This window comes from Leuresthes tenuis, unplaced genomic scaffold (assembly GCF_036924035.1).
Source record: "Leuresthes tenuis unplaced genomic scaffold, fLeuTen1.0.hap1 SCAF_14, whole genome shotgun sequence".
Classification (NCBI taxonomy): domain Eukaryota; kingdom Metazoa; phylum Chordata; class Actinopteri; order Atheriniformes; family Atherinopsidae; genus Leuresthes; species Leuresthes tenuis.
The window spans coordinates 18,220,770-18,248,043 of record NW_027325368.1 but is presented as its reverse complement, the minus strand read 5'-3'; the positions used below and the strand labels follow the sequence as shown (position 1 = coordinate 18,248,043).

General features: G+C 43.3%; 1 protein-coding gene across 2 annotated transcripts in view; it reads left to right on the top strand.

Annotated features, from left to right (window-relative positions):
* LOC140269085 (SPRY domain-containing SOCS box protein 4-like) overlaps positions 1-27,274 on the top strand; it is a 67,814-nt gene that overhangs the window by 6,190 nt on the left and 34,350 nt on the right. The window contains exon 1 of one of the 2 annotated variants that reach the window (XM_072364106.1): positions 19,395-19,825. The exons of the other annotated variant lie outside the window; for it this stretch is intronic. The gene's annotated coding sequence lies outside the window, so the exon portion shown is untranslated. Of the gene's footprint in view, positions 1-19,394; positions 19,826-27,274 lie in introns of those variants that run through there. 2 annotated transcript variants of the gene reach the window in all.

Below are 27,274 nucleotides of genomic sequence, written 5' to 3'. Positions count from 1 at the left end.
AGCAAAAGTTCACCCGAGGACGCCCTCTCCAATCTTTGCTCGGCTTTTTAACGGATAAGAGTTCATGCCACATTTTGCTTGGCATAGAAATTCCTCTCAGGTTAATAAAACATGCAGTGATGAACTGCACTGGATGGGAGAAGTAGAAAACATTTCTGTGTGGTGTATTCAGTCTGAAGTGTGTGCTAAAGGCAGAGCTAAAGGCAGAGCACTTCTCGACGTACAGCTTTGTAGAGCCTAGTTAAGGTTAAAAAGTCGATAGACAACTGTGGACCATTTACTTGTGCTGTGAACATGACATTGACGTGTTCAGTTGCTGTCCGATTAATGGGAAGTGCTGGGATTTTGGAGAGCAGGATCTGACTGACCTCGCCGGTTGGGGCTCGTTTTGCACGGATCGCCGACGTTGTGCTGCTTCCCCTCCTCCTCGTACCTCAGCCCTCCCCAGCTCATGCCATCAGCCAATTTTAACTCGTCCTTTGTTGTCGGTATTAAAGCTGCACATCTTTAAGGCTAAGTAACTAAAACAACGATCCATTCTGCAGCACCGTTTTCCACAAATTGTGCTTTCAAGGCCTGGAAGATTTTAAAAAAGTGCTCGTCAACTCTTTTTCTCTAATGGTGACCCAGTAAATTGGAGACAAGGGAGAGGCCATAAGTGGCCAGTTGCGACTGCAGGAGCGGTTTTAACTCCTCTCACATCTCAATCTTTTCCTGTTCCCAACTTCTCCGTCAGTTGTTTTGCGTGCTCAAAGGTGTGATGTCATAAATGCCTTCAGGAAAACGCCGACCCTAAGTGTTAATTGTTTTCCACATTCGCTTTAATCTTTAAGTCAGACCTAAACTAAACTGCTAAACATAGCAATATGGCAGTTCTTTCAGTAGAAAGTATGAGAACCGTGGCCCCAGCAAACAGCGTTTCACACGTTTTTACTGAAGATGTTAAAGGAAAGCAAGGCGAGGCAGTGGCTCATTCGCAATCAGTGAGTGCAGATCACTGCAGCATTGAGTAAAAGCTTTTTCCAAACATACCTGGATGATTCAAAGTAGATGAATTGCTTTGAGGTCATCTTTTGAGCCAGCTTCAGAGCACATTTGGATTTTCCCTCAGGGTCTAACCGATGAAATCTGCTTTTCAAGTCACCTCCAAGTACCGCAAACACCGATGATTGATTTCTGACTGAAAATGGAGTGTTTAGCCCAAGACATTTTCATACTATGTTGCTGATAAAGGATTGCTAGTGCTTGACAGTACTTTCTTATACTTATCATTTGCTTGAAGTGAGCTGTCCGTGTCAATTTGAACAATGAGAATGATGGGAAAACAAACCTGCATTCCCTTTTCTGGGGCTTCTTGTGAGTTTCAGCACATCGCATGACTCTCGCTTTGGAAAAAAAAGTCCAAAGGCATTTTCTTCTCTGACTCCCACGTCTTCCTTCTATCTCTCTTTGTCTCTCTCCATCTATTTTTCTGTCCATAATTACAGGGCTCATGAAAGCGTTTAGAGGCTCATGAATATTTAGGTCTTGGAGGGGAAGTGTCAGGGGAGACCCATGTGTGGCTGGCCTGCCCTAATTATGGAGATGGGCCCTCACACACTCCCCTATGCACACGCTTAAAATGAGAGATGAAGGCCAGGAAATGGTTAAAAACTAATATAGACTTAAACAAAGAACATATTATGCTTTAAACAAAGCAAAATATATTTGGAAAAAGATTGCATGTATACACACTCTCGTGCACACAGCAGGAGGATAATAATTGCACAGCTGGTTGTGGCTTGCAGCTGGTTCTTTTTTGCTCCCGATACTCCCCGTCACGGCACAGATGAACAGAACTGTGATTCCGATGGACAGAACTGACTCCAGAGGACACTGGCACTAATAGTCCTGTTATGTGGAAGGGTAGTGCTTGATAGGAAGGAGAGGGATGCATGAAGGGAACTGTGCGGAAACATGAAAACTTAATTAGAGCTAAACTGAAGACTAAAAGCAGATATGGGGAGGAAGGCGGAAGATAGAGGGAGGTATAAAAGCTGAATGGGGCAGAAGTAACAAGAGAGGAAAGGTGAAAAAAAGGTGAGAGGGAAGCAGAAACCAGATGTGGATGTGAGAGAAAATAGCTCTACTTTTTTGCAGGAGGGTTGTATCTTGAGTGGTTTCAGGCCACAAGGACGAGGAGGGAGCTGACTGGTGAGAAGGGAGGTGTAAGGAAATGTGGGAGAAGCACGAGAGACTTAAGCAGCATATGCAGAGGATCAGAGGAGAGGGAGCACGGTTGAGCGTGTCACTGCAGATGGTGACGTTTCAGTGAGGGTGAGACGCGAAAGTGGCGAATTTGAACACAAATACACATTTAGTCCCAGAATAGAAAATGGTACAAAGATATAAAGGATTCGCTGCCATAGTCGGGTTTACCTGCAGTGTCATATGAATTCATAACATTCATCCACTGTTGCAGAGCTGAGTGAAGAGTTCAACTGATCCCCGAGGCTGCCGTGCACATTAGCATTTATTACCATGACATCACAGCAAAACTAACAGGTAGCTAACCTCAGTGTAAGGGTCAGTGAGTTACATTAAATGCACGAATGGGGATGAATTATTGATGGTAAGGTGCAGTGTCAGCTGTGGGCCTCCAGTGGTTTTGGTGCTCGTTGTCAAATATGATCAAAAACCTTTGGCGTCTGCCCTATGATTCATGTCATTTTCACATTCATCAAGCCTCTGTGTAAGAACATTTGCATATCTTCCATTTGTGCTGTTATTCAGGACGGCTGATTCCTCCAGGTCACCACAGTGCAAGGTCCAGTCTCTCTGAGTCAGGCGTTTCACGTGAAAATAACAATCAGCGATCTAATCTGTAATCTGTAATAGTACTTTGGTTTCTGCGGCTCGATATGTAAGACAGAAAATAAAATGGATCTCTTTAGACCTCCAGCATGAGAGAAGAGACCGAGCGAAATAGAGAGTTAAAGCACATTCACATTGATTTTGTTTGAACTCTTATGCAGGACAAAGAAAAGAAACTGTCAGAAGTCTTGATTGGGATGTTAACATTTTACAGGAGAAGACACAAGTTCTGACGCAGGTGATGGTAAGAGAGCCGAGATTTGTGCGGATGAGGCGCGGAGCCGCTCACAGATTAGCACAGTGGACTCAAACAGGATGTGAGTGTGTGCATTGATCTGTCTGAAACCACAAGCTGACAGCGGGGGTTTAAAGCGAGATGGAAACAAGATGATTGGCTGCACAGCTTGTGGAAAAATCTGATTTGTTGTTTTTGTGCTGTCTTGTCTGATGGAGTTGGTTATAGGAAAAAAAGAAAATGATGGTCTCAGTCTTATTTGGAGATTCCTTCGGTTTTGGTAGCAGTCTGACGTCAAAGACTGTGGCTTTCACACTAAAAGAGTCCCAAAAACGAAAAATGTATGAAACACGAACAAAAAGAGTTGTCTGACATTAAAGTGGATGAAACCAAAAAAAAAGGATGATATTATAGAGCTTGTTCGTGTCAGCTGGGAAATTCTATGTCCAGGTTTTTAAAGCAGACAGTGAAACAAGTTCTGGATAATGTGGATAAAAAATCTGTTCAACTGTTATTTGGAAATGATGCCAAGTGGTTTTGGCTTTCTGACGTTAAGGAGTCCTTATGGATGATCACATTAATTTTGTATGAATAGATAAATGGTGACCTTTCGTGGACACAGCGCAGTAACTGAAGTGGAGACACTGCTTTGTGTTTTGCTGATGGCAGCTAAAAGGAACCAGACCAGAGTTTGTTGGGAGGTCCATACATTTTCACAACTGCTTGAGCCATCGCTGCCCCGCCTGCTCGCTCTCACGCCACATTCTTTTTATATTCAAATCGAACCGTGCGTGGGAACTGGCGTATGTGACCTTTCTACACGTGCGTACCGCTCCTTTTCCTGCCAACTTGGCCAAAGTGTTCGCTAAGTGTCCCGTCCCGTTAAGACCGGGAAATTCTGTCATCCAGACGCTTGAGCTGCTTTGCCGCAATGGGGGACCGGGCTCATCTCACCGCCACCATGTGTGAGCTTTCATCAGGCCACTTCACAGCCCTCTGAGCGGAAACCAGACCAACGCCACATGCTGTGGAGGAACGCCACCACTGCACAGACAGAGGTTCACACACTGGAATGATTATGGAGACGGGCAGACTCTCGGAGACACACAAACACATGTCAGCTCAGCTCCACACGCCACAGTTTGATGAGGTGTGTCACCAGTCGGAGAGAGGAATGGAGCCCCCTCTGAAGACTGCATGTGTGTGTGAGTGAAAGAGATGGTTAGCATTTCATGATCACTTTATCAGATGAAAGCAGTTATGGTTCAAAAGCCAACTGTACTCGGTCCCTGCACTGCACTGCTCGTTATGTTATTCAGCAGCTGTGCGTTTATGACTATTTATGTGTCTGTAAAGCTCCCAGTGGAAGGCCGGAGAAGGTTGAGATAATGTATTTATTTTTACGTCTTTTATGTTTGTTTATGCGTTTGTTTATGAGTTTATTTGCCGCGGACTGAAATGGATAAACCATTCCATTGTGGCCCGCGGCCCGTCGGAGCGCCTGTAAAGTACTTTTGAGTGTCCTCAAATGCTGCTGAGTTTTTAACTCAGTACTTTAAAATGATCCTCTTTTTTTTTTTCAGCCGGACTTGGTAGAGATATGCGAGTCGAGAGAGGAAATAGTGGTTGTTGCAGTTGTCAGCTGGTAGGTGCGTGTCAAATATCCACTGCCCATTTAGGCCGAAACACAGCGCCAGCTCAGATCAAATGAAAACAGAAACTGCGCCATTCTCTCAGGTAATGCCGTCTTTCGGGGGTGGGGACACACTTTTATGGGAGTTATGTAGACATTGTGTGATTGGTTTTTCCTTTTGACCTGCTGACGACCTTTGTGGGGTTTTTTTCACCCCACATTAGCTCGATGGTGCAGTTGTGAAACAGATGAATGGATATATATGTTGGCTCTGAACAAATGCACAAGTTAGAATTGAGATAAATGTTGTGCACATTTAATGTTCGTTCTAAAGACTGATTATAATGAGATCTCTTGGCATGATTTAGCACTTACACACCAATTAGATGCTGACAAAGATGATTCGTTTGTAGTTTTTGTCTGTTTGTTGCCCAGCTAGATGCCTCTTAAGTGGTTTTGTCAAGCTGCTGCTAACTGCAGGCTCAACCCTGTGAGAGAAATAATGATTGCATTATTACTCTCACAGGGTTGCGGCTGCAAAAGTAGCCTACTTGATGGCTTGCATACTCCCAAACTACTTGGTTGTGAAAACATGAACAGCCAAATCTGGAGCCAAATTCACTTCTCAGCACTATTGTAACATGGCAGAGGGGCGAGGAGGGGAGACCTTGGGCAAGTCGTGGATACGGATGCTCATTCTACAGCCACAAAAACAAACAAAAAACTATATTCATGCCTTATTTTCACTCAGGTCCACACTAATTAAAACATACTAATGTGTATAATACTTAATTTGTGCCAGAGTAGCACTCAAAATGTTCACACGGCAACAGCTGACGGACCCTAAAGTGTCCTCTCAGAACTGAGTGGAAAGCTCTCTGTTTTTACTACCAACCCTCTTCTTGTTGCAGGTGATCAGTGAATAAGCATCATCTATGTTTTAACACCTTCTTACATGCTGTTTGAGTGACACAGTCCTTTAGATTGTGATGGGCTGCCTCAAAGACAGAGGTGTACATTTTTACATGATAGTTGCGACTCTTTTGGTGAATCAGTCTACTTGTGCAAATTCACATCCTTTCATTCAGGCTTTCATTCGTATCTGTGTCCCTGCTGTCATCTTATTTGCTAAAGGAAACAGACGCGCAGTACGTGATGTTGTTCTTGCTTGAAAGTGGCACTAGAGCTCCATGAGCGTCCCCCTTATCCATCAAAAGCTGCGACTTTAATAGAAGAAGATAGAATAGACTTTATTGTCATTGCACACTGGGGTACGACGAAATTCTAAGGTGTAATCTGGGGCTTTGCGCTGCTATCGTTTTGGATTTAGGAGTCAGGAGGCAGGATTATAGCATGATCTCACATCAACTCACCTTCTTGCTTAAAAGCGAAACTGCTTTCCAAACGAGTGACGTGGGGCTCTCGGAGAACAGACGCACTGTGCCGTCCTGTCGACTGAAATCACCCGGAGTGAAGCGAAGAGAGAGGACGGGTAAAGAAGAGGGGAAAAAAGTTCTATCACAAGATATAAAGCATGATGAGGACTCAGTGGAGCGACTGTGATGAAGGAGTACGTGAGTGGAAGCAGGGGCAGATGCAGGGAGAGGAACAGCCACTGAGATATGAAGTTAGACGGCCATTTGTGAACCAGCTGTTTGTCATTCCTTTTTCCGTGGGGCCTCAACAGGTGTCTGAATTCAGATGACAGCACAATTTCTGCCAAGCCGGTGTGTGTTGCGGCACAGTGCGTCACATCTGCATCTGTAACAGAGCTGACCGATCGCTTTGAATAAAACAAAGAAACGCGAGGTGGCAGTGAAACGGGAGAGTGTGTGTATCTGGCTTACAGCATGTGTCTTTGTGTGTGTGTGGGGGGGGGGGGGGGGGGGGGAGCTGGAGACCACAAGAATGCTGACTGGGGAGCTAAGACAGTCAGTTAACCAACAACTGTACATTTGAACACAGTTTTAAGCAAAAATTACGTATTCTTGCAGATCAGTTGGACTGTTCACAAGTGTGTGTGCTTTTGTGGCTGAGGATGTTTGTGTCACTGTTTGTGTATTTTGTGTTCTTTATGTCTGGTCTCAGTTTTGCCATTTGCTCACCTTTTTCCTCAGTTCCCTTCACCTGTGCTCACTTATAATCTCTATATTTAAACACCCGGTGTCCTTCACTCTCTGTCGGATCCTCGTCGTTGTCCACCCATGGTTTTCCCTGCCTGCTCTTGTTCCCGTGAAGCGTTGCAGTTGGGTTTTGTTTTTTTCTTAGGTCTTTTGTTTTCACAAGTTTAGTTTTATGGTATTCGAGCGAGGCTGCAATTTTTTTGTTGCATCTCCCAATAAGCTGAGTTTAGTTTTCCTTTACCTCCTGCCTGTTACGAGTCTGCACTTGGGTCCTACTTCCTCGCCTCCACCAGCGACACGTGACGGTTCGACACACTCTCTGGCCCCAGGCTGACTCCAGCTAGTCTTTGATCACCTAATAATCTTTTGCTTATTAAAGCTATCAAAGGCTGATTGAACAAGACAGCCTGCTTGCTTTGTTTAAAGGATTAGAAACAAATTCAAAAGCAGTAGGTAATACGGGGGGGGGGGGGGACACGACGACACTGTGTTTGGGGACCCTTACGTTTGAAAAGATCTTATTCAGTGAGTCTGTCAGATTTTCAGAGGATTTCTCCGTCTCACTTCCATTTCAAAGCAGAAATACGCAGCCCTCTCAATTTTATCTTCACCCGACTTCCAGGTTCAAAGCACGCTGCATTTGTCGTACCTCGGAAGTTGGGATTCTTTTGCTCTTGCTTTTTGCTTTCCAAATAAAAGCAAATTAGCATCCGCAGTTATATAATTCACTTAAAAGAAATGAGCCGGTAGTGCTCTACCAGTACTTGGTTTAATCTTTTATGTGGGGGTGCACTGACTGTTCCTCTCATGATTGGAACTGAATGGTTTCCAGCCTGACCCCGTTTGACCTGTGATTAGCAGATCAAACTGGCTGACGACAGAGCAGCCTCTCAGAGGATATGATACTTAGTGGAAAGGACCCCTCTGCTCAGTAATACAGTTTTACTTTGGCACCAGCTCCCACTTTAACTGACTTTTACCTATTTAAATGCAGCTGTCCACTTAATGAGACCCACAGACCATTAAGTTGTTGTTTGCCGTGCACACAGTTATGACAACTCACTGTGTGCTCAGATGAGCGCTTGTATCCTGCAGGTGAGGTCAATGCTGAAAAAACAATAATGAAACACCTGAACAAATATACTGAACGCAAGACTGGAGATCTGCATTAGACTACAATTAGTTTATGATGGAAACCACTGGTAGCAACATCGCGATGATGACGATAAGAATGAAAAATGCTGAAAGTGCTGCTTTTCCAAACTTATCCACATAAACATTTATGACCCCAATAAATGAGCAGATGACATCTAAAAGAAGGGCTATAAATTCATGGTATTTTGACAAAAGCCAGTCGCAGACATTTTATTAAAACCTCAGGAAATGATATCAAGCATAATAGTGTATGTCCCCTTTGAACCTAGGTTTTGATTTGCTCTTTGCTAACGTATTGGTTTGACAGAGCTGAACTCACGAACCACTTGGAACGATTTGCTCTGGAAGTGAGGAAATGGTCTAATATTCCTCCAGCGCCTTCCTTTTAGAGGGAAACCTTGCCGCCGTCACATAATCGAAAATTCCTGAGGTAATATATTTCTTTACACAGAAGAGTGACCCTAGGGAAATATTTGTTAAGCACGTAGGGGAGGAGGAAAAATGATAGGGAATGATAGGGAGATGGAGGGATGAGGACAGCAGAGGAGACATGGAAACGATGGAGCAGATGATAAGACGCTCATTATTCTGCTCCTATATTTGGCTCCTATATTTGGCTCCTCATATCCTTGCTGCTTATTCTGTCACTAACAGTGGAGACGTGCTCTGTGTAGGCCTTCATCCTACTGAAACATGGTATGTTACCCACATGTATGTCTGTGCATATGCCTCCTTGGTCTTTCGGAGTCGTCATAGCAACGTGAGATCGCCTAGCATGTGGGGTTTTTTTTTCAGTGAGGATGATGTATAATGAGCCAAGGTCTCTGATTTCAGGTAGATATTCATCAGCGTGACCTTTCACCCTTGGCTTATAAGAATGTATGAGAGCTTTTTCAATGGCTCTCGTCTCGTTGGATCTTTGTTTGTCTTTTGTTTGCCGGTTTTTGTCTACAATCAGGGATATTATATGCTTTAAAGTCAGAAAACATCCATAATAGCAGAGAGAAAGCTACTTTAATAACTGTTGACCTTTAATTTTTGTCTAACTGAAATAAAAATGCCGTTGCACTCCAGTGGTTAAGACCCATCCACAGGCATAGGGGTTAATTTAAAAAAGGCGTTATTGAATATAAGGCTCTCTCCCCACATGTGCATCTTAGTACAGTATCATCGTGGAAGCTGACGATGCGTCACCAGTTTTTCTTTTTTAGAAGAGAAAGATGTATTAGGGATTTGATGAGTAAATGACTTTAAACAAGATTAAAGTTTAAACCACCTCATTCCCCATTTGAAAATGTAACTAAAGAGCTGAGATTATTACCCCGTCTGTCCTGCTGCACAGTTGAGCATTGATCTTGTAAAACTTTGTAAGATTGACTTTTTCACTCTTTCTGTTTGCCTGTATTAGATTGAATGAGTTTTCCATCATATTTGATAGCTAGTTAAAACATTTCTTTGGATGTCAGTCTAGAGAACGAGTGACAGTTGATTTTAAAAAGGCAAATGTTCCTCTCCACTGCTGGAGACATAACAATCTTTGATTGAAGTAATCGGAAGACGGCCTCTGGTAGAGCAGCATGAATGCAAGGTCTAAACCATTAAAAGAATATTTATTTAATTTAGATTTCTATGCGGTATGTATGTGCTGTTTTCCAGGTCTCAATAAGTGTGAAATAGCAAAAAACCTGGACAAATAGTTGAGTTTTCAGCCTGTCCATTTTCTTTGTTTCCAAAATATGAAAATCTGAATTTCTAAAAATCAATTGCGTAAAGAGCCAGAGAGTTAATTTCCCCGCATGTGTGACGTAAAGAGCAGGACAGATGCTTATTGAATTAGTTTCAGAGTCAGTAGAGAGGTCATGGCAGTGATGGACAGACAAGCGGACAGAGAGGGACTCCTGCAGAGAGCGCTAATCCCAAAGTAAAGTAGATTACTGTTGCAGCCTGACGCTCCCGCTCTGTCTGTCTGGGGGAAGTGAAGCTGACACTACTGGCTGCGCTGCTTTGTTCACCAGGACTCCTCGTCTCCTCTTTAACAGGTCTGTCATCACCTGGGCATCACCTCTTCCATCTCTGCAGAGTCCTGCTGTGTAAAGAGGTCTGGCCATCTGGCTGCATGCACATTTAATCAGAGATCCTTTCAGTTACTAAAAGGCGAATGTTTGCTGGTTAATGACTCACCAAACATACTTTTGTTCGTTTTCAAATACACGGGATCATTTCATGCAGTATTTTGCTCTCGTTTACTTTTTGAATTGACTTCATATCTTGACATGCTGCCAACACGTGTGCCGGCTTCTGCCTAAAATGAACTATTTTATATATTTAGATAAAGTTTTTGCTTTATTGTACACCACTTTTTTTTATAATAGCTAATGTTTACAATGGAAAAAAGTAGCTGTCGCCTCAACTGCAAGATCCAGCATAAAAACCCAAGGAAACATTATTGAGGAACAAGAAATAAAGTGTACAACCAACACACAGGACAAGAATAAATATCAGCTTGGATTTTGCTGCTAGAGAGAGCTCAGAAAAAAAGCAGGATGACAGATAGATGCAGAGTTAGATTCACTGTGGCTATTAGTAAGCAATAACTAATTTGCTCTCTTGTTTAATATTGTGTTGCGTTTGCGTCACTTGTGTTAAAGTTTAAATTCCCAAAAAGTGTACAATCACGATCATTTCTCCCTCTGCGCCGCATAGGATGCAAATTGCAGCTGTAGTCAATGCCGGAAATGAAACTAATGAAACATGTTTATGTAATCCAAATGCTTGCTTAGCTGCTCTGCATCCCGACTAATGGGAAATTCACAACAGCAGTTCATGTTCATCTGTCTTATGTTATTTGTCAGAGATTGAAACATGGATTATAATTTAGGGCTGGTGTCCACAGAATGCTTTTTTTTCTTAAAGCCACTCCCTTTCCTTCTTTGTTCCCAATGAGTAGAGAGTGTATGCGGCTTTCTTGTGAAAATCTCTGAACTTCTCAGAAAGGCGCTTGTGTCGTCACGTCTGCCTTTTTTTTCCAGGCAGCCAATCATTAGGGCAGAAACTGTTACCCAGGTAACCAGGAAAAATAAAACCTCAGGCATGTCAGACAAATGATTGGACCAAAGAAAAAAGACCAGTTGAAGGAGTAGATTGGTCTGACACTAGACGCTGATGGTAAAAGTAGCCTGTTAATGTTATGGCAACGAAGCTGAAACTGTCTGTTAAAATTAAAATGACCCGCAGTCTGAGTTGCAGATGACAGTGGAGCTCAGAGACGCTCTGCAGGGCTAATCGTCTTCCTGAATGGAATGCTCTGGTACCGTAAACTAATCGAAAGGAAACCCACCTAAAATGAACCTAAAGGCAGGCCGTGAATCAGGCTTCTTCTGATGCACAGGACTGTGGTTTTTCATTGTACTGATGTCTCAGGCGAATTGTGTCACTCGCCAACTTCTTCCTGCACCGCAGCTGTCACACTAGATTGAGGCGAGCTCATTTAGTTGTCAGTGTGAGGGCAAAAACAGGGACAGATTACTCTTTAAGCTAGTTCTTGTTGACATTTAAAGATTTGGAGCGAACGATAATTATTTTTTATTTATCCGTCCTTGCTGAGATACAAAAGATTTGCTCGCCTTCTTAAACGTTGTCGTGAGGGGTAGTGTATAACATTTTCAAAATGATAATGTAGTGTAAAGTATATCCTGGTGTTTGGCAGAGAATTGAATTTGACATTTACAAAAAAGCCCACTGATTGTTTCGAATGCTTTTGTGTGTGTTCAATTTGCCTACGTGGTAGAAAGAGTATTTAGATGTTGCTTTATAATTGGAGTTGGTCAGCTTTTGCCAACTCCATTCGTTTTACATGAGCCGCACGCAGTTAACTTTCCACTGTTCTCGTACTGCTTCAGGAGATTGTTAGGGTTGGTTAAGCCTGACTATCTAAAAATACCCTGGATGTGTTGAACCTGCCTCCCAGTACAGGACTTAGGTGGAGAACTGTGCAGAAGTGTGTTGTTATTTGGCTTTTGGTGCGTTATACGGTACCGGGAAGCGAAACGTTGTTGGGCAGGAAACCCAAGTTGTGAAGTGCGGTATATCAGCAGTTTCAGGCCCAGGAATGTGCACGACAAAGGCTGGAACACTTCATAACAAGTCAGAAGTGCATATTTTTAAGATTCACAAGCGTCTCCAGTGTTGCTTTAAATAGTAAGAAAGGAATCAAGGTGCCAGAGGGTGCAAAAATGGCATATTTGGCCCTACATGGAAATGTCCTTTGAGGACTCAGACCACATTAGTCCTTATAGACCAGGCAGGAGGGCCTGGGCTTACACCCTCTTCTATATAGTTCAGTGAAGTAGGACACATCTACTCGCACTAAAAAGAAACACTTCCAATGACAAGTGACAAAAAACAGTGTTTTGTCCCTTGTCTCTACCTTTCATACTGAAATATATCTCGACTAGTTCAAATAACATAGACAGTAGTAAGATATGCAGAAGCTGGAAATGATGAGCTCTGCCCCTCCAAAATGTCCTTTAAAAAAGAATCTCTGCGCAGCATCTAGGAACTTTTGGAACCCATCAACCAATGTGTTAACAGTCTTCAGATGATAACCTTTTATAGGAATATGTGTTGAATTCCAGACATTAAGTGTTTGGTGTACAGAAATACGTTTCCATAACTTTGTGGTCATAGCTCATATTTCATATTAGTTATCTGTTATACTGTCATCTGTATTCTTCTAAATCAGTAACATGTTGTGTGTGTGTGTGTGTGTGTGCGTGTTTGTGTGTGTGCGTGCAGACGAGATGACGTATCAGTGTCCACACAGATTTTTTTTTTTTCAGATTATCTGATGTATGACTCCAACCTGGTGTCTTTGTTCTGAAATCATGAGTCACATTTCGAAACAATAGCCGATTCATGGGAAAAAGGACTAGTGCAAACATTTTGCACAGATTTCACAGTAACCCTATCCTCGTGGAATTGTTATCTGTGAACTCGTGACCTCGAAGCACCTCCTTTTTGTGAGGTGCAGACACAAAGACTAACTGACGTGTCCGCTCTCATCTCAACTTGTGTGAAACCACAGAGACAGTATTGGACACCCAGTGACATGTGTCACTGTGGTTTGTAGGATCGCATCGTATCATCTTGATGTGGAAAGAAAGATGAACCTATTTCTCAGAGGATGACATGTCAGGTTTTGAGGATAATAAGTAATCTAGAAGACCATGAACCGTTAGAAGAGGAAGCGCTTATCTTGGAGAGACACCAAGAACATTTTATTGAAAGAGGAAGATCATGACTACTCCCTTCTTCAGACAGAGGTTTTAAGGTTGTGGCTGATCAATTTATTGGATCCATATGGGTTATTAAACAGTAAAGACTTTCTACATGTTTGCAGTCATCTTGAGACCCAGCTGCCATTGTTGCTGCTGATAATGTAATCAACGCTTTAAAGTAACCGTCCTTTGTTGGGATTCCCTGCACACGTTGTCTAGGCCCATTTAACTGAGGGATGTATGTGGCCTTTACAAGACATCTAATTGACAGAAGATGCAGCAATGTAATGAGAATCTGCAATCAACGGTTAAATATGTGTGCTTTTTCTCACCCTCAGTGGGACGCAGACAGCCATCTATCTCAACCTGATCTGTTCTCTTGCGTGTGTGTGTGTGTGTGTGTGTGCTTATGCTAATGATTTAGGGTCTCTGCGGGACACTGAGGTGAGGACTTGGCACGTGGCAACGAGAGGTCAGCGGTGACAGACGCAGACCAGCAGCTGTTATAGAGGGGGGAGGAGGGAGGGCACAGAAGGGAGGAATATGGGAGAATATAAAAACAGGAGTGGCAAGAGAGATGCTGAATTGATGAATGGTTAAGCAGAGAAAGAGAAGATAGAGGGTGGAGAGGGTGGAGATGGAGCGTTGGAAGGAGGGGCAGAGAAGAGACTTAAGTGAAGAAACTGAGAAAGAGGCCTTTCATTGGGGAGAGGAAACGATACAGTATTCAGGATTCTGCTGAAAACATTTTAATGACTTTGGTTTTGGCTTTGTACACACTTCAATCTGGGAATTATATAGCTGGAAAGATGTTTCCGAACGCTGTGGATAGATTTGGTCAACTTCTCTTTTTGGTGACTCGTTGAATTTTTCAAAACCTAGGAAATACAGTTGGCAAAAATGCTGGCTTAAGGTGATTACAGAGATGGAACGCATATGTGAAGTGCAAACGTTCATAAAGCATTCTGACAGGGCCTTAGAGAGAGGAGGTACAGCGCAGATGTGGTACCTGGGGGTGACGGTGTAACTAAGCAGCCTAAAGGAGAGAGAAAGCTGCATGAGTGCTGTACAGTGGCAGATAGTGACTCATTAACTGAGCTTTCCCATTGTGAAACAAGACATGGAAAGGATGCTCTAATAGAAGGAAGGAGAGGGAAATGAAAGCATCAGATCACTGTCTGTACCACCTGCTGCCTCCATTTACCATCATTGATCTAGCAGGCAGGCTGAATTGATGCCTGCCTGCTGTACTCAGACGCTCGCTATCTGAATTAATGCGAGCGGGAGAGAGGAGTTGAGGTGACGGTTGAACGTTGGTGTTCTCATATTTCTCATCCTAATAAGCACCCTCACAGGCAGAGAAAGATGGGAAAGCCCTCTGACATAATGCAGTTTTGCCACTTGAGGGTTAGCAGGGCTCATGCCGATGCTGCCGTCAGAATTTCAGAACTCCGCTTAGTTGTGCGGCTGAAGTCTGGCTCACGAATGGAGACAACATGCAAAGTCATTTATAACCGCATCATCTGACTATGTCAGGTAGAGAAGGAATCGGAAAAGCAAGTCGTCCTCCCTGCGGTGCCCAAGCTGCTTCTCTGTGAAGAATCAAAGTCAAAGCACCGACTAATGCTGAGGGAATGTTTATTGCTGTAGAACTGCAAGTGAATTAATCACATCTGTATTATTCTTTCTTTTCTTCCTCCTGCATTTGGGATGGAAAGAATAATGTGACACGCTTAGTTTAGAATGTTTACATATTTGAAAGTAATGTACATCATTTAGAGTTTGTTGTAGCCGTGCTCATACAGAGCTGTACTGAAGCTGCGCCATTAAACCCATACCTTGGTATTTTGAATACGATGATATACCTTGAAAGAACGTTTATTGGATTAAAACAATGTGCTTTTGCTTTTTGTTTGATTAAGTTGCTCAGTACCTTGCTCTTTCACAGTCTGCGGAGCAATATCTTGAAGTGTCTACAGCTCCGTTTACTGCATTTTCTTCACTCCATTACCTCATGGTTGAATTTTGAGTTTGTCATTGTTGTGGTGCAGGGCAGATGTGTCTCCTTAGTATGTCTATGGGGGTCTATAATATTAAGTATTCATGACTCCCTGTATTTATGGTCAGTTTGCTTTGTTACAAATGCTAGACTTGTATTCATAATACAGGATATCTGCAACCAGTTTAGTACTCTACTGAAGACCAGTCGACAGTAATAAAGTGTACGTCTTAGGGTCTAAGGTCTTTTTTCATGTTATTTCTTAAAAAATAAAAAAAGATGTAAAGACGATGTTTTTATGCTGCACTACAACTTGACTGTGCTTATTTGAATCCATACATAAAGACAGCAGCTGATTTTTTTTTCTTTTAGCACAAAACAAGCCAACGTGTCCCTCATCATCCCACTTTTACTACCTAGTCCAAACTGGCCTTGGTCCTGTCGCTCTTTCGCTCAGCCATCTGTACACAGTAATTCTACCGTTTACCATTTTTCCTCCCCTCCCACTTTTTTAACTCCCCCTCCCCGTCTGACTGTCCCTTCACCCTTTTTCAACCATTTATTTTCTTCTTCACTTCCTTCCATCCATCCCTCTGTCCCGATCCGCCTCCCTTGGGCAATGTGGGCAGTTGGGTGGCTTTGTGTTTGGCTCGTGTGTTGGAAGGGTGCACACACACACACACACACACACCCACGAGTGCACACGCACGCACACGTCCAGCTTTTATTGTCAGTAGGATGCTCAGCTGTGAAGCCTCAAGCCCTAATGCCCTGTGTGTCGGGTGAGGACAGGACCCCCATTGTCCTGCAGATTAACACACACACACATATATAGACACACATGTTTCCCTGGACCCCACGGGGTCCCTTAAGTGTCGATGTTCCTTGAGGCAGAAAATCAGGGGGCAATTTACAGCAGGGTCCAGCAGAGAAGATGGGGGATATACTGCAGTCTTCACTTTGAAGCTTTAATGTCAAATTTTATCTTTTGTTTCTTACTCAGGATGGTAGAAATGAGTCTGAGGCCCTTAATTCTTCAGCTGTTGAAAGAAATTTCCACGAATTGGCAACAAAAAACGTACAGCGTCTAAGAGCCGGAATGGAAACTAAGGTGCAAGTCATGGTGGTTAAAACATAAAAGAAAGCAAACAGAAAACCTCCTGCTTTCCGAGTTTCTCTGAGGCAAGACGAACAGTGACGTTACCAAACTGGCAATTTTCAAATGGGTTTGAACACACCTATAAAGACCGACGTAACAGATTGAGCAATAGGGTAACATCCATTCTTTGAGGCATTTTGCCTCCAGCATGTTGCTGATTTAAAGCTAAACAACATAATCAAGTTTGGTGATCACTGGTTTGAGGCAAACTAAAACCTGTAAAATCCTGTAATCCAGCAGAGCTGAGGGACAAGGGTTCTGGCTTTGTATTTGCATGTGCAAAAAGTGTGAAGTGAGGTAAAATAATGAGGTAATATATTCAACATTTCACCCTGTCCTGTGTGTTTAAAGCTGAGTCAAGTTATGTGTTTTTACTTTTTACAAATCCAGACACCCGCAGTGTTCTTGTAGGACCCGGCGGGAGCCACATTTAATTGGTTTCTGCGGGGGAAATGTTGCTTTTCTCCTGCAAGCAAAATGACCAAATAGTGATGGGGTTGCAGCAATTAAGCAACCAGAATTTCACTTTCGTTCATTTGCACAAGACTACATACCCTGCCTGAACTTTGCCTCTCAGCAGTGCAGCTTTTGTGGAAAGTGGCCTCTCAGCCTATCTGCCAGAATTCCAACTCCACTTCAAAAACAGCCTCTCCTTCCTACCGGTGTGTATTACCTTAAGCCTAAGTGGTTGCTTACATCCAAAACTATTGACCTACATTGCCTTGCATAATGGCGGTTAGGTTAGGAGGCCGGGCTCTGCGTGCGTGCACATCTTTATGCTGCGTGTGCTGGGCAGTGGTAATGGGTTTAACCCATACGTCTGCTTCATGTGATCCATAGCCAGCAGTGTGTGTTTGCAGAGCTCTGCAGATTTCCTCTTTTCCACCTTTCAGTCGGAACAGTTGACTGGCCTTTGCCATGTGCATGTTTTTTAGTTTTTTTTTTTTTTTTAACGTTTGCTGACGCATCACATGCCTACTGCTAGATATTTGATATTCTGAAAGAATTTTCACTTTTGAGCCAATTGCAACTGCAGCGCTCTGGGCTGGAGTTTAACACAGGGCTTTTCAAACCACGCACAGGCGGTTCACCTCACGTACACAACGTATCCTAGTTTTTGGCAGACGGCTATGAAGCGGGTATTGTTCCGTAATTCTCATCTTACTCTCTGAAAGAAGGCGACTGATGAACTGCTTTCCCAAAAAGCTGACCACCTCCTTCGAGTGTGGGATTTTTCTTCCTACAACACTGTGGTAGACGAGCAAGTGTCTCCTTTTGACTGCACAAGCTACTATATGTGTCCTCCCTGTTAATTGCAGATGTCTGAGAAAAAAAAGTCAGACAAACCATCAATTACTGTCCCACAACTCTCTCAGTTCATGTCAAATGCCTGAGCTGACATGACATAATGTAAAGTGATGTGATAATGGCTGGAGGATGTGAGATTTTATGGGGAATTTAAATATCTGGTGGTCAGAGCAGTCCCGAGAGGGCAAAAAAAAAGCATGTTTGTACAGGAAGTGAGCTGTCTCAGTCCTGCTTGATTTCCCTGTCTGTAGTCTGTCTCACCACTTACGTATCCACATGTGCTATTTTGTGTGAGCCCGCTCGGATGATTTGTTTTTGAGTGCCACGTGGGGGACGAACAGTTCTATTAGTCAAAGGGAAAAATGCTAGAACAGTGTGCATGTGTGTGTAATTTCATTTGGAGCGCACATGTGCATGTTCCAAATGCTCTCCTGACTTCTCCTAATTGAATTAGTTATGTAACAACGAGGTAGAAATTGATAAATGAACTTCGCAACGCCACAGAGCCAAGTTGTTCAGTCATTTTCAGCGGTGGGCAAATGTACAACATGACGACAGCAAAATGCGGAGGCCTCTGAGAGCAGTGGAGCAGAACAAAAGGGAGCGGGTCATCACTCAGGCAGCCCTCAGTGCAATGTGTTAATTGCAGATGTACAAAATGGAGAGAAGGAACAAGATGTTTGTTTTTGAAAGGGTTTTTTTTTTTTCCACCGGCGGCCTTTTATAGTGACCCAACACCCCAGGAATGCTGTTTTTTTTTTTGTGCGTTACTGCAAAAGCGTGTCAGGAATGGCATTTATTAGAACATTATTCTTATGTGATATATATATATTTTTTTTAAAGCTGCACTCGCAGTCAGTCACATGCATCCCAATACAAAAGTCCCAAAAATCACAAAGGACACTGATTGCAGCATGGAACAGAACCGACAAGTCTTTGTTGTGCAGAGATGAGCCGTGTAACATGGACTGACCTTACTTAAGATAAATAATCAATCCAGAAACATAAGCAATTGAACAGATAAGCCGTAGTATTAGTAGTATTAGTATTAGGATCACCTGCCTGATATTGTTTAGGAGCCTTTCTGAAGCAGCTGTGACCAGTTGAGATGTGGACACAGCCCATGGAGGGCCTGTGGTGTCTGTCAGCTGGACCTTTAGGTCTTAGGTTGTGAGATGGGTCTATCTTGAATTGGTCTTGGTGAAAGAACATTGCATTGTAATGAGTTCTTCATCATCCTCCCCGTCGTGTCTTGATGTTGTGCCTGATCTGCTGATCTGTGTGGACTCATGATACATCTAAGGTGTGACTAGCCTCTAACGCCTCGATCCTCGATTGTGCATATGCTCTGTGTATGTGGCACGCGTGGGGTTGTATGTTTGTGTGCACATGTGTGGTGTTTGCCTTTACCAGAGGGGGGGAGGGTTGGATTGGTTTGGTTGGTTGGCTCTGTGTGAGCTCTTTGTAAGATGGGGGAGTGAGAGAGGGGAGGGAGGAAGGTTAACTGGGCGTTTCTCTCGGCTGCCGGCTGGTCTGGTTGCTGTTGGTAACTTTGCTTGATGAGATCAGAGGGGATCGGCTTTCAGGCCTTCATGTCTCACACTCACTCTCTCCCCAGTGCTCTGCAGCTCTTTCTCGGAAAGACCGAAGTGGAACTGAAAGTGGAGTGGGGCTGAAAGTGTGTTCAGAGCTGCTTGTTGTCAGCGGAGAACGTCGTGACTGCGCTACCTTGGAAATACTCAGTGGAGTTTTAGCACAAGAGAGTAGGGCCAGGGGGGTTGAGGAAGAAGTGATAGCCTTAGGACAGATAAGCTCCTGGGAGAGAAAAGAGGGCGGTAACAAGGGAAGGAGGGAGGAGGAGAAGGAGGAGCAGGGAGAGCTGGGCAGTTCTCTGAGTAAATAGAGAGCCTCTCTCTTTCTGTTTTAGTCAGTCTTGCCGGCTGCTGGTGTTTTCCTCCCGGTGTGTTCTTTGTCTTTCTCACTGCTGACGACTGGCTGGAGGAGTTCAGCTGTGTTTTATTTGGATATGAACAAGGACTTGGACTGAGCAGCTACATGCAGCAAGACGTCTTTGGAGATTCACTGTAAGCAGCTTCATCTGTTCTGTTGTCTGCAAGGTGTAGTGTGTCTTTGCTGAAAGAAGCTGTTTCTATTTCAGGAGAGTGTGTGTGTGGAAGAAACTGGGGTAACCATACAGCTGTGTGTGATGCACTGTGTGTTTCTGACTGTTTCTGTACTTGTATAGGGCCTGAGGGTTAAAAGTGACAGCAAGTACAATTCTTTTTTTTCGTTTCTCATCATGTTTACATTAGAGAAGATCAGCCCCCGCACTGCTGCATCTCTTAACCTTCTGAAGATATGTTCTCGACATTTTCTTGCTCTGAGCCTCACCTCCCTCTCTGTCCTTCTACTTGCTAATTTTCTGCTGCCTTTTAATTCTCTTGATGGTCTTTGGGGCTCAGCTGGCCAGCAGGGATACCCCTATGTGTGTGTGTGTGTGTGTCAGCTTTTGTTTGGGAGAGATCGTGTTGAGAGTTCTAGGATAAGCTACTCCTGGATTTCCTCTGCTCACATACAATAATAGGATGGATGCTGCTTTCTATTTTTAAGCACACTGTTTTTGTGTATGTTCCACACACCTCCAGTGTGCTCCATGCTGTCTGGAGCAGCTTTTCTCACAGTATTATGTTTAGTCTATGGATCGGGATGGGACTGTGTATTTGTGCGGTTCGTCCTGGGATAGAGCGATAGCAGCTCTCCTTTTTTACTTTTATCTTTTTGTTTTGTCAGCTGCTGACCTCTGCTTCTCTCCCTCTTTTTCCATCTCCTCTACTGTTAGTGTGTCTGTTCACCCTCTTTATTCACGTAAACCCTTATAGCCGTTATCCACCATGGTCTCTGTTGGGTGTTTTATTTTTTTCCCCCTTTTTTAATTACTTAGTTAGTTCTCCCTTCTTAAGCACCTCTTTAAATTCAGTTTCCTTCGCTCTCTTCATTTTCAGTGTCTTGCTGATAGCAATTTGAGAACAGTGGGGAGGTTTCTCAGGATCATGCTGTTTGTTTGTATTCTGCTGTGTGTGTGTGTGTGTGAGTGTACGGGTTTGTGTAGATGTACTTTTCCCCGTCGAATGTCACTGGCATAGCACCCTGTGCTCCACTTTCCACAGAACAATTCTGGTTAATAATACCAGGGAAGGGAGTTATTTCAAACTTGATACCGATATCAAGGACATTACCAGATAGGGTTCTTTCTTCTTCTTCTTCTTCTTCTTCTTTGGACAGGTGTCCGGTCTCACTTTTCTAAAGTTCCAACCTTTTTTTTTTTTTTTTGGAAAACAAGCATCAGCCTATTAAATCAGATATCACGTCAGATGTTTTTCTTAGCCTGCATTTCTCATTGATAAATTATCCGGTCATAAACAGACGATTTACAGAAATAACCAAATTCACGTTGTATCTGAAAGGGAAAATGTCACAGAGTTTAGTCCTCAAGTGAGACTGATTTTAAGCACATGGTTCCAAATGAGGAAAATCCCTTAATACCCTTAACACGGCGAGCTTAATTGTTCCCATCCCACAATGTTATGATCACTGTTAGCATAAGCTCTCTGGTCTCTAACTCAAACAAGAATGCGCACAAATTCTTGCGCGCTCCTTGTTTCCGATAAGGAGTATGGTGATGAAACTAAGAAAAAAAAGCAAACCGTGGCCCTATTTCCAAGTTGCACTGGTGTGCCTTGTTGTCGCAGTCTCCAAAAATGGTAGCAGAAGGTGGTCTGCAGCTCATAGAGTGGTGAGTTGGATTTCGTGCAAGCACCAGCACTCAGCTCAGTGATGTGAGCTTTTTTTTTCTTTTAATTTATGAATTACATTCAGTCGATTAAGTCTTGCACTGGAGAATTAAAAACAACTCTTTGTTAGCTGGTGACAAATCTTCAGATTCTTCCCACCTCTGAATGTTGGCATGTTAATGGCAGCATTTCTATCTCTAAGCAGTGCTGTGCTTAAGGACAGCCTGAGCATAATCCTAATTTTATTCTTAATGAACAAATACATGAATTCTTAATTGGTTATTAGAACACTTGTTGATTAATGTTCCACTAATTGACTACTTGATAGTATGTCTTAATGTCAGTTTATTCTATGTTACGCTTTAGAGCTGTGAGGATTGAAAGGCACACTGTTAACACCGGCCATTTATCATTTGCTTATCATTTACTTCCAATTTACTTATTTATATACTCTGAGGTTTATAAAACCATCAAGTGAACCCTCAAAAAAAATCTGACTCAAATTCTTAGACGTCAGTTTCCGACACAATTTCATCAGGATGACTTTGACTTGTGTGGGTGTGACATGTTTCATCACACTTGTGCAAGTAGTTTGGATGTTAAACAAGGGCTGCGGCAGCAGTGCGTCACACCCAGGAAGACTTTGATTCAGTTTCATTACTGCTAGGGTAGTGAATCTGCCACAGTTTCCCCTGAGAGCTTTATGGATACAATCGCCAAGGCCCCCTATGTGTATAAGTGTGTGTGTGTGAGCGTATCCATATAAGTTTGAGAGAGATGAACCGGACCGTTTTGCTGTGTCCTCTTTAAAGAAGTGCTCAATCACTGTAGCACTAATAGTCTTCCCTTAGGGCCCCAGTGGATTTTAAGGTGCCATGGCACGGAAGTATAAAGACTTACGAGCAGACTGTGTGGGTGGGTGTTTGTGTGCGTGCGTGGTCATCCCTCTTCCAATGTTCCCATCTTTTGAATATGCACTTAATTTTGAATATGGTCCCTTTTAGCTCCTTGATCGCAGGTGAGACAGGATTTTTTTTTTTCATTTTAAGAGAAGCTGATTAATGTGTACAGAGGAGGAGGATGTGGGAGTGGGAACATGATTCATTTGGGAGATTTCGATCACTGGAGGTCCTTTGTGAAGAGTTCAGACTATGATGGAAGAATGAAGGGAAGGGGGATTGCGATTTGGGAACACAAAAAGTTAATTATCAGTGAGATTCCACCAAAGGTAGCCTCACATCTAACTCAATAAAAGCGTGATTTCATCTCTGTGTGAATGGGATTGTTAGCAAGGATGTGTACTTGTTTCTAGCTGTCTGTGAATTTGCTTGTGTTCTGTATTTTGCAGAATGTGCTTTTCCTGAATGCTGAGCTTGCACTGATTGCCACATGGTAGATGCTGGGGCATTTGGTGGCAGGCCTGGGATAAGTTGTACCCGTTGATAGGGTGTCATCTCTGCGGGAGTCTCCTTGGATTTATCAGCATGTAAGGCAGGGAGTCGGCAGCAGAGAAAAGTAAAGAGAGTTGAGAAGGACTTAAATTGTATGAAAAGAGGAATCGTCGGAAAAACAGCTGTGTGAGGAGACTGTAAGGAGGAAAAGTCAAACCTTCAAAGAGAGGCAGTGATGAAAGAGCGGCGATATCTCCTCCTACAACTAGCTAATAAGTACAGAGGTGTTTTATAAGAGTGCACCTTTTCTTTTCATCGGCTGGAAGATATGTTTAAAGCCCAAGTCTCGAGTCCTGCTTGTAGTTTGACATCATGTTAGGAGCCAGATGGTAGAGTTTATGTCTCGCTCTGGCTTCTGCAAATACCCAGAGATTCCCTCAGTAGGAATGAATGTCAGCAATGTGGAAAGGATAGCAGCTTGTTTAATCTGGTGGGTACAGCTGTTGCTATGAAAGGACGCTGTATAATACAGATATAAATGTGTGTTTGTGTTTGTCATTGTGTTTGGGGTTGCATGTGAGCCGCTCTGTGTTTTAGTGCGCTGTGGTGCTCTGGTGTCCTCCCAGGAGTGGAAAGTGGAAGAAGTGACCACTTAGTGATTCACTTTTCAGACGTCACAGGAACGAGGCAAAGTTCCTGTAATTCATCACTACAGTTAATGTTCAGATAAACTTGGACTCGTTGGAAACCACTGTGGGGGTGGAATGGCCCTGGTTTAGGCCTATAGATGTGTGAGTTCAAAGGCCACACGAGAAGAAGAAGTTGAGCAAAATAACTTCTGTTCTAGTGAGTGTGAAGAAGCCTGTAAATTGAGTTCTGCTGCTCTGCAGCTCTGGGCTGCAAATTTCTCATTTGAAACTAAACAAAAACTTATTAGTGAGTGAGCAGCTCCTAAATTTGAAGTCAGACCTGGAATAGTTTTAGCTGCTCACGTATTGTAAAATGACTCCTGAAGTTCACACATGGACCCCATGGGTCCAAAACCTCTCATTGGTGAGTTATTCTTTCTCATTGAAGACGCCGCCTCATTTGCTGTCCAGGCCTTTTCTTCTTATTGCTTAATGACACCATCGCGTTACACATTTGCATAATGCCTGCCCGGGTGCTAGTTTGGCACACCTCAAACAAAGGATGAGCAGCTGTCTTGTTCTGCACAGCTTTGGCCAGTCAGGAGCAGACTTGGGAGGCCTTGAAGAGACGGGAGATAAAAATGGAGGGACAGAGGGGAAGAAGAGATGCTGAAGAAATATAAAGTATTAAAATTATTAAAAGAAAAACCTGTTAAATAAATTCTTAAACGATACGCTTTCCAAAATATACTGTATTTATGTGTAAACCTGAGATCATATAGCTCAAATGTTGAATGAAAGGTCGCACATACATACAGCTTCAGGCCAACAGGCTAAAAACAGACAAACTTACAGGTGAAAATTCGAGTAACCCTGTGTGCCAACTGTGTGTTTGTGCTGCCAATCTACATCTGGGTCTTCAACTTGACTTACAATATTTCTTTGAATTGTAAAGATGGTAAACCCACTCCAGTTGAGCCACAGAGGAAAGCTGTGTGTCTGAGTATAATATGGTCCAGTTCCCACAATATTCCTTTGGGAGGAAGCTGCTGGATTTAGCTCGTTTTAACTAAAAAAAACTTGGTGCTCATGGTGTTCCCTGGGGGGTGTCTCGGTGGTCTTCTGAATATCGTTGAGAGTGACTGTAAATGTTTCTAAAAGGAAGTGAATGGCATCCAGATAAACAAGCTTACTGTTTTTTTTTATGCCGAAAAGTTGTATAAAAACCCATACTCCTCTAAGGTCTGGGCTGGAAGTAGAAAGCAGCATTTCAAGTTATCAAAATCAGCCAACAATATCAATGTTTCTTCACACAAAAGATGACAAATGAACGCTTTTTCTCCGCTGCTGACTGGAGACCAGCAGACCAGCGTAAAGGATATCGATCGACTCATTTAGATTTTTTCGGCAAAAGTCAGAAAGCGCATTCCCCAAACTGCCAACAATTTTGTGCTGTTGAGTGTACGTTAATAGTGGAGCAGGACAAGAGCTGCCTCTACTGCAGGTGGCGGGGATATGACCTCTGATAAGCTGATTCACGCACGCACATGTGGGCGCTCTGAGGCTTAACATTCATGAATGAAGCTAGGCACAGGAAGGCTGAATCACTGTCAAGCTATTGATCCTCATCCTTTGTGGCGCTGAGGGTCACTGGTTGTCCTTGATTGACCATAGGAGAGACAAACATGCAGCTGCATGCACACAGCAAACACCGGTGTGTGTACACGGTGCATGAAAAAGTGTAGGAAAACTGCTAATCATACGTCCATATTTAAACATGGTGCTTTGGATCCTGTGGATAGCCTGACATGATTTCTGTGGGAAAGCCCACAGACATTTCTATTAACAGAGGGGGGTTCGATCTGAGTGAGTGGTTTCTCAGCAGTTCAGCTGTGTGTGAGTGTGCGTGTGTGACTTCAAAGCCTGTCTGCCCAGTCAGAGCTTGTTGGACAATTTTCAGTAAAACACAGTCTGTGAGACAGACAGACACACACACCCACAGTATCTTCCTGTCATACAATGTAACACACTGGGCTCACGCACCACCTTCACAGGCTTTGCGGTGACTGCAGCTTGTTTGTACTGGTACAGCAGGAGAGGCCCCATAAAGCCAGCCCACACACCAGGTGCACTGTACAGTCTGTCTTCCCTCTTATTTGCCTTCTTATCTCATGCTTTGTCCCTTTTGACAAATCTTTTAGTTCATTTGTCATCTTCTTTTTGTTGCATATGCAAAAACTTGGGATAAGTGCAATCTAAAGGAGCTGGTTGAGAGAGAGAGCAAGACGGAGGGAGGGAGGCAAAGTAAACAACAGATGGCAGAAGCATCTTGCCGCTTTTCGCAGCAGCAGAGGCTGCGCCAGCCCACCAACAGCCTCTTGCGAGGTTACTATGCAACGATGACCATGACATCATACGGTCAGAGGTCAAGTGCCTCTTTTGATGACGAGGCAGAATGCCAGATTGTCAGCCACATGCTGTGGCAGACTGGGCCGGCTCAGACACACTGAGTGTACGTACAATATTAAGCTGTGTTTTCTTTGGCTGAAGTTTGGCAGCGATGGCTGTGGAATCTTCCATGCAGAGTCCACCCATAACCAACCTGCCAGCTGCGCTAACACACATCGAGACAGCTGTCTATTGCGTGTGTGTGTGTGTGTGTTTGTGTCCAAGCACTGAATCTTCTCTTGCCGAGTGGTGAACTGAGTGGTGGCACAGATTAGTCATGATAGCCGCCAGCCCCAATGACCTTATGCACAGTGAGAAAAGGGAGAAAAGTACAGAATGGCAAAAATGTAAGCAGTGTTTGTCTTCCTGAGGGCTAGTTTCAGTTTTGGACCGTGTATTTCATGTGACAAAAGGATGGGCATCTTGACCGGTCCTTACCTTCCTGTTCATCTCCTTTCAGCTGAGGATTTAAGTTTGAAATAGATTCGGGTTTAGATAAGTTTTGGCGTAAAGTCAGAGAAAATGCTTTATTGTATCCTCAAAGAACGATAAACTACATGTGTGGGTGTGGAAAGGACACGGAAATTTCACACATTCACACCATCATCTCAGTTTGGGTTTCATTGGCTGTTTAGGCCAGTGAGAAGAATTGTGCCTTTGTCAGTAATAGATTTAATGCATGATACGTTTTAAAGAAATTAAAGCAATAGCCTTCGTAAAACTGTACCATTTGAATCGATTGAGCTATTAGTAACTTGTGGGAAAATGATCTAGTCTTCTTCTTCTATTTTTTTTTGGTTAAGATGTTAAAGCCACAATGTTGACCCATAAATAAAGATATGAATCACTCCTATTTAGTTGTCAGACGGTCTCACCAGAGGAAGCATCAGTCCAGCATGCACACATGCACCGAGGATTTTTACAAAAACAAAAAAAAAAGTTCTGCTTGGTAGCTTCAGAAGAATGAGGTAAGCACAGCCACCAGACACATAGAGTTGTGTCATCCACTTCAGCCTCTTTTCCTGCGAACAGGAAGCACCAGCTGCCGTTCCTGGAAGAGATCGCTCCGGCAGTTTAACCACACAGAACTGTGTGGGTGTGTGTGAAATCATCTCTGTGGTGACTTCATATGCTAAAATTGAGTGTTGAAGATTTGCGATTACTGGTTGAAATAAGGAACCAAGAGCTCAGAGATACCTATGACTATATATAGAGATACTACATTTTAGGGCTTTGTCAACGGAAAATAACTAAGAACGAAACTCAAATTGTAA